Genomic DNA, 13,410 nt, shown 5'->3' on the forward strand with positions numbered 1-13,410 from the left:
GTAGAAGCAGACAGCATGTAAAAGAGGATGGTTAAAACCTGACCCAGCAATGTTTTTAAATTTCAAATTATGCATAAAGTATGCATTAAATTAATTAAGGAATTCATTAGGAAGAGAAGAGTAAAGAAACTAGTTAGCAGTGTGCAACGTTTAGTAAAGCAAGCCATTTTCTATAATTGTCTTATATGATTTGTCTCGTAACATTATCCTTTGATAAATTGTTGCAGCATAATATGATATATGTAGCTTATTAACAGTTTCATTAATTACTATTAGAGCAAAGACACTCTGAAATCTGGCACACATACGAACAAATGTTGAAGCAGATGGTTGAAATTAGTGAAATGCAATCGGTTGCTGAACCCTTTTACCTAATTACATTATTACATCAAAATAGTTAAACTAAATTTGTCAAGTCGTCGGCGAAGCGCTGGGACGTCTGGAGCCGCTGGCACGGTGCGGTGACCCCCCCGGGGTGCAGGGACCCTCGGCCGACCTCCCCCGGCTCCCGCGCCCTCCCCGGACCTCCCGGCAGACCTCGGCCCTCGCACCCCTCGCCGCGTCCCGGGTTTCTTCCTTTTCTTGACACGGCCCGGAGATTTTCTGGTTTTTGGACCAGAAGCCCTGAAAGAAAGTGTGGAAGATAAAACCAAACCCAGGTGTGAGACGAACGGTGCCTCGGTCTGTTGGGTACCCGAGCCGTGAGCTCGGACAGGGCAGGTACCCGCATTAGTGCTTGCTGTGAGCTAGAAAGCTTCACTGGCCGCCCACCACGCAGAAATCTGTGTAAAGAGGTTGTATGTACTGCTGCAGGGGTCAGAGGGGTGAGGAGTGCTGAGAGTGGCATTGGTGCTGTGTTCCTGGGGTCTCGGACACCAAATACACAGTGCCCTGCTGTGGGGGCAACCACAGCTACAGCAGCCTCTTGTTCCGGCCTCCTGGGCTCTGTCCTTTGGTACCTGACCATACCCAAAGAAGTGTGAAGCACGTAGCTCCCTGTGTCCTTGCAGTCCAGCTGTCCTTCCTGGGAGCTGCCTGCACCCCGAGCATCCTCACCTGGGAGGAGATGTGTCCTGGGCACCCCGAGCATCCTCACCCAGGAGGAGACGTGTCCTGGGCACCGTGAGCATCCTCACCCGGGAGGAGATGTGTCCTGGGCACCCTGAGCATCCTCACCTGGGAGGAGATGTGTCCCGGGCGCTGCGGGCAGGGCTGGGCAGGGCCAGGCAGGGCAGGCAGGGCAGGCAGGGCAGGCAGGGCAGGATGCCTCTGCAGAGGGACAGAAAGTGCTGGAACTGAATTAACTCTTCCCGTTGAGTTATTTGCTTCATCTCTCCTGGAGGACACCAGGCAGTCTGTGCTCTGTATCCTCAATTGCTCATATGTTAATATTTAAAAAGCACCGTACTTGGTAAAGCAACTGATAGCAGCAGATGTCTATTCCTTATCTGATATTTTAAGATGAGTGATCACAGAAACGGATTAATCTAACAAAACCTCCTGCGAAATCCGGGGTAACCAGGCGGTCGCTGTGCTTGACAGTCCTGTCCCGAGAATGAGTGACGATGTTTTGGTAGTTTGATGGCCACGAGACGATGTGTCACGTAAAGCCAGGCAGCACGGTCGCCACACGGCAGGCTGTCATTGTCTTGCTGAGCAATTCGCATGCATGATGCATAAGAAAGTAAAAATAATCAGTAATCTATTGCAAGCCGGGGAAAGTAATCAGTAATAAGTAATGTGCTCTCCTTGGACTTGCCGGTCAAAATGGTTTCCTAAGCAATTCCGAAAACCCGTAGGTTATTTAAAAATGAATTCCTGGTCTTGTTCCTGGTGCATCCAGAACCCAGTCCCAAGCGTCCCCATCACACGCCGGTGCCCGTGGGGAGGAACGGGCTCCTCAGGCCTCGGCTCTGGCCCTGCTGCCTGGGAAGGAAGCAGCAAACGACCAGGAATCGAAGGCTGAAAGCTGTTCTTCGTCGCAGCGGTGATGAGAACCTGAGAAGCTGATAGAACCTTCGCGTCCGCGCAGCCCCCTCCTCCCGGGAAGGTCTGCCCGGGGTTCGCAGCGGCTGAGCCCCGGTGAGCCGTGCTCGGCGGGTGTGGAAGGCAGATACCTTCCCACGTGCTTTATCAGCCGCGTCAGGAAGGTTTGCAGCAGAGGTGTCACCGCCTGTTCCCGTCCCGCTCTGCGTGAGCTGGGTCGGGATGTTTTACCCACAGCCATCCCTTGCCTCGTCGCTTTGCCGTGCTGTGCTGGAGCAGGAGCTGCCGCTGTCCCTTTGCAGCCTTGGTCAGGCAGAGGACTCGAGGACTCGCCCAGCCCGGGGACAGAAGGACCCGTCACACGCCCTGCGAGAGGCTGGCCCCTCCGAAACCCCCACGGGAGCGTCCCCTCCCCGCCGGAGCGCCGAGGTGACCCGCGCCCACCTCGCTGGGGTTCGCTCAGGGCGATGCTAGGGCAGAGGCTGCGGTACCCGGCCGTGGCACGACTTTCCCCTCTCCCTTGTCCCAGGCTTAGTGATCTTCACATTTTTCTAAGGCTGTGATACGATTTCACTTGCGTTTCGCAAAGGCCCTGGCTCTGCCAGGAGGCCGATCTGCGGGCTCTCCCGGGTGACGGCGGGTGGCACCTTCCAGCGGCGGGGTTAACGTGGGTCAGACCGTTTTCATCAACAGCACTTCCGAGAGAGAGCCGGGCGCTAAGGCTGCGCATGACTGAGCGTGCGGGGCCGCAGCAGCCGATTTCCTCGCACACACAGTGGTAAAACCTGTCGTTGGCCCCCCGTGTGTCATAGAATCATAGAAAGTTTTGGGTCGGAAGGGACCTCCAGAGGTCATCTAGTCCAACCCCCCCCGCAGCGAGCAGGGACACCACTAACGAGATCAGGTTGCTCAGAGCCTCGTCCAACCTGGTCTTGAATGTTTCCAGGGATGGGGCCTCCACTACCTCTCTGGGCAACCCGTTCCAGTGTTTCACCACCCTCATTGTAAAGAATTTCTTCCTTATATCCAGCCTAAACCTGCCCTGTTTTAGTTTAAAACCATTACCCCTCGTCCTGTCACTGCTGTCTCTACTAAAAAGATTGTCCCCATCTTTGTCTTTGTGTCACCAGCTAATGCACCTCTGGCACTTACGCCCTGACTCCTTCTCCCCACATTGCTTCCCCGGGTTGCACGTCCTGCAGGTGGATCTGCTGGCTTTGGGAAGGTGTCCAGTCACCCGTCCGGGATGCTGAGGGTCTCTGCGGTTTGCTCAAACCTTCCCGATGTTCACGTCCGACGAGTGGTTCCCACCCTACCGTGGTGGGAGAAGCTGAAGACCCCGAGGACAGATTTTTTAAGATGCTTGGGAAGATGTTGGAGGACAAGACCCGCTGCAAGGCGCCTTGCAAGGCATACACGCAGGTACCGCAGTGGAGGTTCAGGAGCCAGGAGGGTCTGTGGCTCTGAGCCGTGCGGCCCTTGGCAAGCCTTGCCCTACACGGATGGGTTTCCCAAAGACCCGAGAGCGGGTTGATGCTCACGCGACTGGAAGCGTCGTTTGCCAGTGCACAGGAAGCTTTTCAGCAGCTGGGACTGCAGCTTGCTCGGAGCACACCTGCATTTTAGCTCAGTTTTTCACCTAGCAGGAAAGGAGAGTCAGGCTAAGACCTTGCGGCTTAATGATGTATTTGGAGGTGGCCATTTGCTCAATTTTCCACCTGAATAAATTTAAAGGCACAGCTGAGATTAACATGTCAAATCTTCATTTGAAATGTACCCTACTGTCATGGGGATGCTATCGGACCTGTTCATAATTAGAACCTGGCACTTCTGCTTAAGCGCAGCCACTAATTCAAAGCCGTGGTGTTTAGCTTACCTCGCAGCAGCGCTGGGAATAAGGGCGCTGAATTGTTGACAGAAGATATTTTATATACATTTAAATAGATTTGTTTACCTCTTCCTTAATTCAAGCGAATGTGAGCTCCTTTTACGCCTTTGGAAGTATTTTCCTTTAAATGAAGTGTTAGCTCCGTCATAAAGACTGCCTTGTATGCTGATTTGATTTAGTAGAACTGAAATGAAACTGAAGTATTTAAGAGCATTTCTCTCGTTTTCTGTTCCCGGGGTCTCCCAGCACGCCGCTCTCCCCGAGGAGTCACCAAGGGCTGAGGGGACGGCCGGTCTGCGTGCCGGCCGGGGGGCCCGTGCAGCGCGTCGCTGCGTCTGAGGTTCTCGGCTTTTCCAGGAGCAGAGCTCCACCAACCAGCCGCCCAGCACCAGAAGCACAAACCCGAGGGATTCGTGAGCTCCTTCCACCGCGCGGACGGGAGGAGGGCTGAGAAACGAATGCGCAATTATTCCGCAGAAGTCCATCAAAATCAGCATAATTCACAGTAGATTCCAGCTCTGCTTTGAACCCTGAACCCAGTAACTAAATGAGCTCTCGATTTCTTAAAGAGCCTATACCCATCGGGTACGTTGAATCGTACTGTCAGTAATGTAAAAAAATTCTCTTGAAAGCGCAGCTGGGCTGCCGTGAGTTTTCTCTCGGGAAGGGTTCAGGTTAGCCGAGAGGGCTGGAGGCATCTCGGGCAGGTTTGCCAGCCCGCCCTCACGCTGGAGGTGGCCTCAGGTGGGCAGAAGGAGAGGGAATAATGTGAAGCCGTAAGCACAAAGCGTGAAAAACCCGTAAGCGCTGAATTTCTCCCCGAGCATCAGCAGGCGTGTGGGAGGGGAGTGGGAGTGTGTGGACTGAGTCACTGCACATAATTTCATGTGTTTGGGTTTTATTCTAATTACCCACACCGGCAGTTTTCGGGAGATCTCCCACCTTGGTGCTCCTCCGGGCTCCCCGCCGGGTACCAGCCGCGGCGTCACCGGGAGCGGTGGGCTGGCATCGCCGCGCGGTCGCAGCCCGTGGCCAGCAGCCCACCCCTCGCCGGCCCGGAGACGCGCCAAGCACCGCCGCGGCGGCCGCGCTGCGAAGGGACGGGCCCCTCCAGCCCTGCAGCCCGGTGCTGTCCCCGGGATCTGCCCCGCGGGTGACAGCGCAGAGCGGACGCCCGGTTCACCGATCACAGGTGCCTTCGGGCGAGAAGGCTGCGGTGGCTGGTGTCGGTCTGCCCTTACCGGTGGTCTGGCGCTGCGGCTCTGCATGCGGCGCGTGCAGTGAGGACTTGGGTGTCCAGGAGGTAAAAAGGTGGAGAAGGGAAGTGTTCTGTACCTGGGAGAAAGCACTGCAGGTCTGTGCCATCCCAGCACCATCCCGGCGGTGCCTGTGGACGCAGGCACCACAGGATTGCCGAGAAACCCTTCCAGCAGAAGTGCTCTGCGCAGGGCAGGCGCATCTCTTCATTCAAGGTGCTGGAAATCACTAGGGCCAGCTCTTCCCTTTGCTTTCCTCAAGCGCCAGCCTCTCCTGGGTCGTGCGAGGAGCAGCTCTCTGGATGAGAACCAAGTCCCGACATCCCGACGGGCTCCTCAGCCAGGGGAGCGGGAGGTGGGGGCACAGCAGCCTCACAGAATCACAGAATGCCAGCATGGTCGGGGTTGGCAGGGACCTCTGTGGGTCACCCAGCCCAACCCCCTGCCCAAGCAGGGTCACCCAGAGCAGGCTGCACAGCACCGCGTCCAGGCGGGGCTGGAATATCTCCAGAGAAGGAGACTCCACAGCCTCCCTGGGCAGCCTGGGCCAGGGCTCCGTCACCCTCAGAGGGAAGAAGTTCTTCCTCGGGTTCAGCTGGAGCTTCCTCAGCTTCAGTTTGTGCCCGTTGCCCCTTGTCCTGTCGCTGGGCACCACTGGAAAGAGCCTCCCGACAGCCCCTCTCACTGCGCGGCTCCTTGCTGGACGCTTGCTTTCTGCACATTCTCTGCTGGCTCGTGAGCCAAAACTTCGCCCGTGAAGGCTGGAAACCCTGCAGCACAGGAGGTGCTGAGCAGCCCCCCAGCCACGGCGGGACCGTGCCCCTGTGCTCGGGGGGATCCCTGCCCCGCAGAGCGGGCCCCCCGCACCTCCCGCGGGGAAGGGGCTGCCGCTTTCCGCAGTGCCGTCTGATGCTGTCCCTTCCACCTGCTGTCCAGAAGTCTGGCGAGATGTGCTGTTCCCACCAACCCTTTCGCTGAGGGGAGAGAACCCGTGGGAGCTGTGGAGCAAACCAGCAGCTTCCACGGTGGCCAGGCCGAAGGGCTTTGTACCTGAGAGGGGCTGAGCTGCAGAGGATGGATGATGCTTGTGTTAAAAAGTAGAAGGTTGGTTCCTTTAGGTCGCAAAGTCAAACACTTTAAACTTTGGAAGTATCAGAGTTACTTTGCCTCTTGGTGGGCGACCACCAAGGCGTGCATAACCCGTTTCAGGGCTGGGGGAAGGGGAACAATCGTCAGTTAGGATCTGGAAGCCTGGGGAGAGACGAGGACATCTGCACAAACCAGCAGCATGAAGGGTTGTTAGCTCCAAATTCATCTCACTCAGGGCACTCGGGAGGTCTGGCAACAAATTCAGACCTGGAGGGGTACCCAAACGTTGTAAAAATGCAGATAAAAATTCAACACCATTGTGTCATCTTTAAAATACAACTGCTTGGTTCCTGAGATAAACTCACGGGTTGGGGGTGGAACGCCTAGTGCTGACGCTGGATTTCTGCTTCGTGTCCCCAGAGGTCCCGGCTGGTCAGGTAGAGTTGCCGTGCAAAAGCTGGCCAAATCTCTGTTCTGCGGCCGCGCTACCCGAGGGACTGGCTTTTGCTCCTGATTTCTTGGGCTGAGCTCAATTTTGACAACACCTGCTTAGGCTCGACTTTGCTGCATGGACCTGGTTTCCTCTGGAGGGACGCGCGGGGGCCGAGACGCTCCCCGGCACGGGAGCTGCGTGGCCGTTCGGCTGCCGGGCTGGCCGGGCAGAGCCGAGCGGGGTGCGACGGCAGCGACCCCCCAGCCCCGCCAGAAGGACCGGGGGAACCGGTGGGGCGGGGATGGTGCCGGCCGCGCTCGGAGCCGCTGCCAGCCGCGTCGCAGGGTCAAACCGGCGTGCCATCTGGTGAGCAGGTACGGCGGCGTCTGAGCGGGGCGGCGGGCAGCGAGGCGGGACCGGGCGCCTTCGTCCCATGAGCTCGCCGGAGGAAGGATTCCAGGCCCAGAATATCGGTGCGATGCTGTCCTGAGCTTGTGCGCAGATGGCGGAGAAGATCTACTATTCTGAGTCACGGAGAAGGGTAATAAAAATAGGTTCTGCTACTGTGTAAAGAAAATAACAGGTACTAATTAATCTGGGTGCTGTCGGAGGCAGAGGGGAGCGGCGAGCAGGGGTGCGGGGGCCGAGGACAGCCCTCAGCACGCTGCCGCGGGGCCAGGGAGCACGGCGAGGCTCTCCCGGCCCCGGCGTGATGGGAGGGCTGGCAGAGGGGCCAGGGAACCCAGGGTGGCTTCAGCTGAAAAGGGTCTTTGGGTATTTTCCAATGCTATTTGTAATGCATATGCAACCAAGCAGGCACTTTTTTTTTTTTATTTCTATTCCACTGGAATTAAATTAATTTTAAAAATGGCACTATAACTATTTTGCTGCCTCAGGGACCATTTGTTTTAAAATCATTAAGGATTTTTATATGACACTGCGCTGACATTTGATGTGAATAAATTAAGGGGATTAGTATAAACCAGCGTTCTTTCTGTGCAGACTCCCCAGCGTGTACCCGCGCCCGTTCGGAGAGGGCAGCCTGCGTGGAGGCGGTGCTGCCCACGTGCCCGCGCAGCGGGACGATGCCCCAGCGGCTCTCGGTACCTCTGCACACCCTCGGCAGGGCAGACCCCGCCGGTGAGCACCCCGCCGTGCCGCGGGAAGGCAGCGGCGTGACGCGGCCGTCGCAGGGCGATGGTCCGAATCCGGAGCCCCTCACTGCATCCCACCTCCTCCCTCCGGCTCCGCGGGTTCTGGCCCGACTCGGGAGCCGCAGTGTCCCCGCTGGGAATCTGCGCTCCACCGGGCAGCCGGCCGCGTCCCAAGGAAGCAGCCCCGAGGACGCCGCGTCGGAGCGGGACCGGGCGGCTCATCCCTGGCCCTGCGGTGCGGCTCGGCGGCTCCGGCACCCCGGCTGACCTGCTGCGGTCGCTCCTCAGCACGTCTGGTGCTGCTCGGGGGCTCCAACCAGACGTGTGGTGTAGTTGAGGAAGGGGTCCAGGGGCTGACTGAAGCCTTCCTGGTGCCATCAGCCACTAGCAGAAGTTGTGCTTCGTGCATGCGAGCGAGAAAATCGTTTGTCGGCAAACGAGCTGTGCCGCTTGAGCTTGCAAGAAACGATGTGGTTCTGAGACCTGGAAGTGACCTGGATTCAGACTTGAAGTAAGAAGTATTAGAACTTTATTTGTTTTACTCTGTTAGAGGAACACCCGGTGCCCATTGTGTTGGACTCTGGGGATGAGCATTTCCGGACACCGCCCGCGGGGATGCGACTGCGTCTGTAGCTGCCCAGCTGGTCCCTAGCCCCAGCTTTGCTCGGGACTGCTGCGAAGGCACTGCTGGATCCCCTACAACCCATAATTTCTGACCGCAACACAATTGCCTCACGCACATTACTGAAACCAGCAGGGGAAGTTAAAAGCATCAGAAGGGAAGTTAAAAGACGACACTTTTCGGTGTTCTAACCCCACCGTGTGATATTTAAGCAAATTGCACGACTCCATCACCGTTTTCCTCTACGGACACGTGCGGTCAGGAAGGCTGCGGTGCTGCACGAGCCCCATCGTGGGTCTCTCCGACCCATCAACGTCAGCGAGAGCCCACAGACCATGAAATGCCCGCGTGCGCAGTGCCGTTAAGGGCAGGTTAATGCAATGGACCCGACACGGGGCCATGCCTGAACACCCTGCGGGAAAGGAGTTCCTGCAGAGAGCAGCTACTCCTCTGCTGGAGCAGCACCGTGCGGGGAGCGCGTCAGACCCGAGCGCTGATCTCCAGCGTCTGCGGCGGGTTCCCCGGCAGGACCCGCGCTGCAGCCTGCGCCCGCACGGCAGGGACGGCTTTGGGCTCCCCGCGCTTCGCCTCCCCACCCCGCTCCCAGGAGCTCGCACGCTCCCCGGCTCTGCCTCTGCGCGGGGCCAAGGCAGAAGGTCTGGTCTCTGCAGAAAGCAGCTTCTGTGGACGTTAATGTGCCGGGCGGCAAAGCAGGGCGAAGCCTGGGCACGAGCCCTGGCTCCGGCTGCGGGGGGACACAGGGCCCGGGATGCTCCAGGGTGGGCTCACAGCCGCGCACTCCCGTTTCCACCAGCTTCCCGGAGTTTCGGTGGGTGTTGCACTGCTCTGTCGAAGCGATCCCTGACAAACGAGGGCTAGCTAAAGTGGATTAGTTTAAATCGAACGCTTATCCTTTCTAAATGTCATGAATGGGCAGTTTCGGCTTGCTGAGACAAGGAGTGACCTGGGCTGTGCTGGTGGGGTCCCTGCTCCCCTCTGATTGCCTTCCTGCGCCCACCAGCACTGCTGAGGCTGAGGACACAGCCCAAGGGCGCAGGGAAGAACAGGCAGGACACAAGCCACGGGATCAGACAGACGCTGTCCCAACTGAGGGAAGCAGTGCAGCCAGACCTAGGGCTGGGAGTGCAGGGTGAAGGGGTGCAGGATGCAGGGATGCAGGGTGCAAGGTGTAGGATGCAGGGATGCAGGGGTGAAGGATGCGGGGTGCAAGGTGTAGGATGCAGGGGTGAAGGATGCAGGGTACAGGGGTGCAGGATGCAGGGGTGCAGAGATGCAGAATGCCAAGTGCAGGGGTGTAGGACGCAGGGTGCAAGGTGTAGGATGCGAGATGCGGGATGCAGGGGTGCAGAATTCAGGGTGCGAGGTGTAGGATGCAGGGATGCAGGGTTCAGGGGTGCAGGATGCAGGACACAGGGCTGCAGGGTGCAGGGTTGCAGGATGCAGGGGTGCAGGACGCAGGGCTGCAGGATGCAGGGGTGCAGGATGCGGGGTGCAGGACGTGGGGTGCAGGATGCAGGGGTGCAGGACGCGGGGTGCAGGATGTGGGGTGCAGGATGCAGGGGTGCAGGATGCAGGGTGCAGGACGTGGGGTGCAGGATGCAGGGGTGCAGGACGCGGGATGCAGGAGGCAGGGTGCAGGCTGCGGGACTGCAGGATGGAGGTCGCAGGGTGTGGGCAGCCGTGCAGGGCTCCGTCCCACGGAGCGAGGCCGCTCAGCCCTAGGGCTGGGTCCCACCACCCTCCTCTCCGGCCCAACCTGGGGTCCCCTCGCCATCGACCTGGGCCGTGGGACGTGACCTCTGGGGGGACCGAAACCCTGGCGTGAGGGCGAGGAGCAGAGCTGGTCAGCTTTCCCTCCGCCACCTCACCCTCGTACGGCCAAGTGCTGTTAATAACAGTTGAAAGGCTGTGGTTGTCAGTCACGGCTCCCTCTTTGTAAATGTTACCCGTTTCATAAATAAATCAGAACCTGCAGACCCTGGGTTTTCAGAAACTTGAATGCTTTTGTTAAAATTGTATGAAGCAAATTCACAAACACATGATTTATATTATCTCAGCACAGCACAGGAGATGATAGAATATACTATTTAAATTAACTCCTCTCCCAACAAATGAAATCAATTCTGTTCTTGGGTTACTTTTCATCTGCCTTTTGTCTTGTTGCTGAATCTTTTCTATTTCTTTCACTCATTCATCTATTGTGCCCTTTCCTTGATCTGATAGCATTAAACATATAATTAAGTCATAAAGGAGGGAACTGATGAGTATAGCAGATGGTAATTGCTTCCTACATTTGAATGAAATGATATGCATTGCTACAATTTACAGCTCTCGCCTCATATTTTATTCAGGAACCTTTTATCTCTTTTCCTGCAGAATTATTCTGCAATAAATTTAGACATCTTATCAATAGCTTGTGTGATAGTAGCAGAAACGGGCAAAAACTGAACTTTGTGCATCTTAATGTTTAAAATAATTTTCTACAATAATTGAATTATCTACCAGCAAGTATCACACACCGAACCCGACTGCTTGGCTGTTTTCCTTTGAAAAGCTCACCCCATGATCACAGAGAACGCCCGGCCTGTGCGATCGCGCCTGGCTGAGCCGGAGATGCCGGGCGCCTGCCAAAGCCCCTCTCTTTGGGCGCGTGGTGGCTCTGCGGGCGCTGGGGCTCTCGCGGGGGCCGGGGGGAGCAGGGGCAGCCGCGCGTGGCACGCCGTCGGTGCCCGTAGACGCTCCGGAGGGTGCAGCCGGCGGCGTAACGGGGGTGCGCGGGGTGCCCCGTACTTCCCCACGCTTAGAATAAACAAGAAAAGTTGCAACTAATGTCCTCCGCAGACCGAGACCACAGGAACTGCTGAAATACTGCTGAGATTCCGGGGCTTGAAGGGCGCGGGGAGAGCTCTGCCGCCAGCCTGGCGGTGCCAGCGGCCGGGGCCGAGCGCAGGCAGGAGGAGGCAGCAGCGGCTGCGGCTGCTGGAGCTGCGTGGCCCTTGCGAAAGCCTCCCATGAAGCGGATTTCTCTTTCTGTCTGGTTCTTTAGAGTAAAAGAATTAGTCACTCAGACAGAAAATGGAATAGCTTGGCCAAAAAAATGCAAGGAAAGGAGAAAAGGGATGTTTTGCGGAAGAACATCCATATTTTGATACAAGTTGTTAAAGAGTCAAAGGGGTCACGGGAGAAGAGGCACCGGAGCAAAATTAAATCAGCTGATTTTATCTGCGTGGACAAACTGGAAGAAAAAAAGAGTGATGTTAAAAGTTAACTTTTTGTTTTTAAATCTAAGTTCAGGACTAAGAACTGTTTCTTAGTTTTAATTCTATTTCTTAGCTTTTATTCTGTTTCTTAGTTTTTATTATGTTCTATCTTCTTCTTTCTTCATTCTTATTCTAATTCTATTCTATTCTATTCTATTCTATTCTATTCTATTCTATTCTATTCTATTCCACTCCATTCCGTTCTATTCTATTCTATTCCATTCCGTCAGTTGGAGCCACTTGGGCTCTGGTAATTAAGAAAGCAGCCAAGTGCCATGGTGCTGTTGGGGGGGGGGCACACAAAACAGGCTGCGGCCCGCTGCGACCTGTGTCCCTGTGCCGTGACACTACATGGCCGGAGGCAGGTCTGGGGAGCCTCCTGTGACCGAGGTCACCATCGCGGGGGGAGCCTTCCTCCTCCCCGCGCAGCCCCACGGGCAAAGGCAGGTCTCACACCAAGGGCGCTTTGTGCCACTTTACTCTTTGTAGTTTATTTTCTTTTTAATTTTCTTTGCAGAAGCTCAGGCCACCCTTAGGGCTTGGAGGGCTCTGTCACAAGGTGCCCCCCAAACCTACTCAGAACCAAACCCAGCCCTGGGGTCCCATCCCAAATACCCATGCCCGCCACAGAGCACTTTGCCCTCTGGAGACCCGTGGGAGAGCCGCAGAAACCATCCCCTGCCAATCCTGTATCATTTCACCCTCAAAAACTGAAAATTTTCAGTCACTATTAATTCTGAACTTCAAAAATTCAGATTGCTTTGCAAAAAGAGAAACTTCTTTTGGTACCCAGTGAGTGCAGAGGGATTTCCCTCCCCGCTGCGCGCGGGACCCTGGCTGTCCCCGTGCCCTGCCTGCGCCAGCCCCAGCCTGGGGAACCCCTGCCCTCGCCCCGCTCGCCACCGCTCCCCGTCGGGTCCGGCATCGGCACTCGCTCCGGCTCGGGGACCGATGTTCCCGCAGCCGGGAAATCAAACAGAAAAGACAGACAGTGAAAAAGTGAAATGCTGATGAGAAACTGTTACGGTATCGTGGGGCTGCACATGGTCACGTTCTTTTTTTCACAGAAGATTGTGGTAATAGCATGAAATGCAACAATATCGGCAAGAAACTGGTCTTTGTGTCATTTCCCCCATCATCTTTTTTATTAGGTTACAAGTGTGATTGATAAAAGCAACTTCTCTGCGATGCTGTCCTCAGCTGCAGCACGGGCAGAGGTCACCGCGGTTATGAGACCTGCTGGTGCGGCTGCAGAACGGACAAAGCTTTGGGGGCACCGGCTGTCCTCGAGGTCTGCAACGGAGCAGCAGACTCCGGGCTAAATATTGCCCCGAACGGTTCCCACCGGGGGAGCAGGGGTTCGGGGGGGGGCAGGGACCTGGCCAGTCCGGCGGGATGGGGCAGGGGGGAAACACCGCCGTGGGGCTTGGGAGGGGAACGGTGTCTCACACACACCCCTGGACGCTGTGGGTAAAGCAATGGAAAATATTGAATAACGCTGGCAGGCTCCCAGCGCGCCCGTGCCGGTGCGGTCAGAGCGTGCCTGGCCACACAGCGTGGTGCCTGCTCCTGGGGAAGGACCGAGTCCTGCAGAACCAGCCAGAGCGTCACGGGAACGCTGCGTCCAGGTCTGGTGCCTGCTCCTGGGGAAGGACCGAGCCCTGCAGAACCAGGCAGAGCGTCACGGGAACGCTGCGTCCG

The sequence above is a fragment of the Opisthocomus hoazin genome, chromosome 9, assembly GCF_030867145.1.
Source record: "Opisthocomus hoazin isolate bOpiHoa1 chromosome 9, bOpiHoa1.hap1, whole genome shotgun sequence".
NCBI classification, from domain to species: Eukaryota; Metazoa; Chordata; class Aves; order Opisthocomiformes; family Opisthocomidae; genus Opisthocomus; species Opisthocomus hoazin.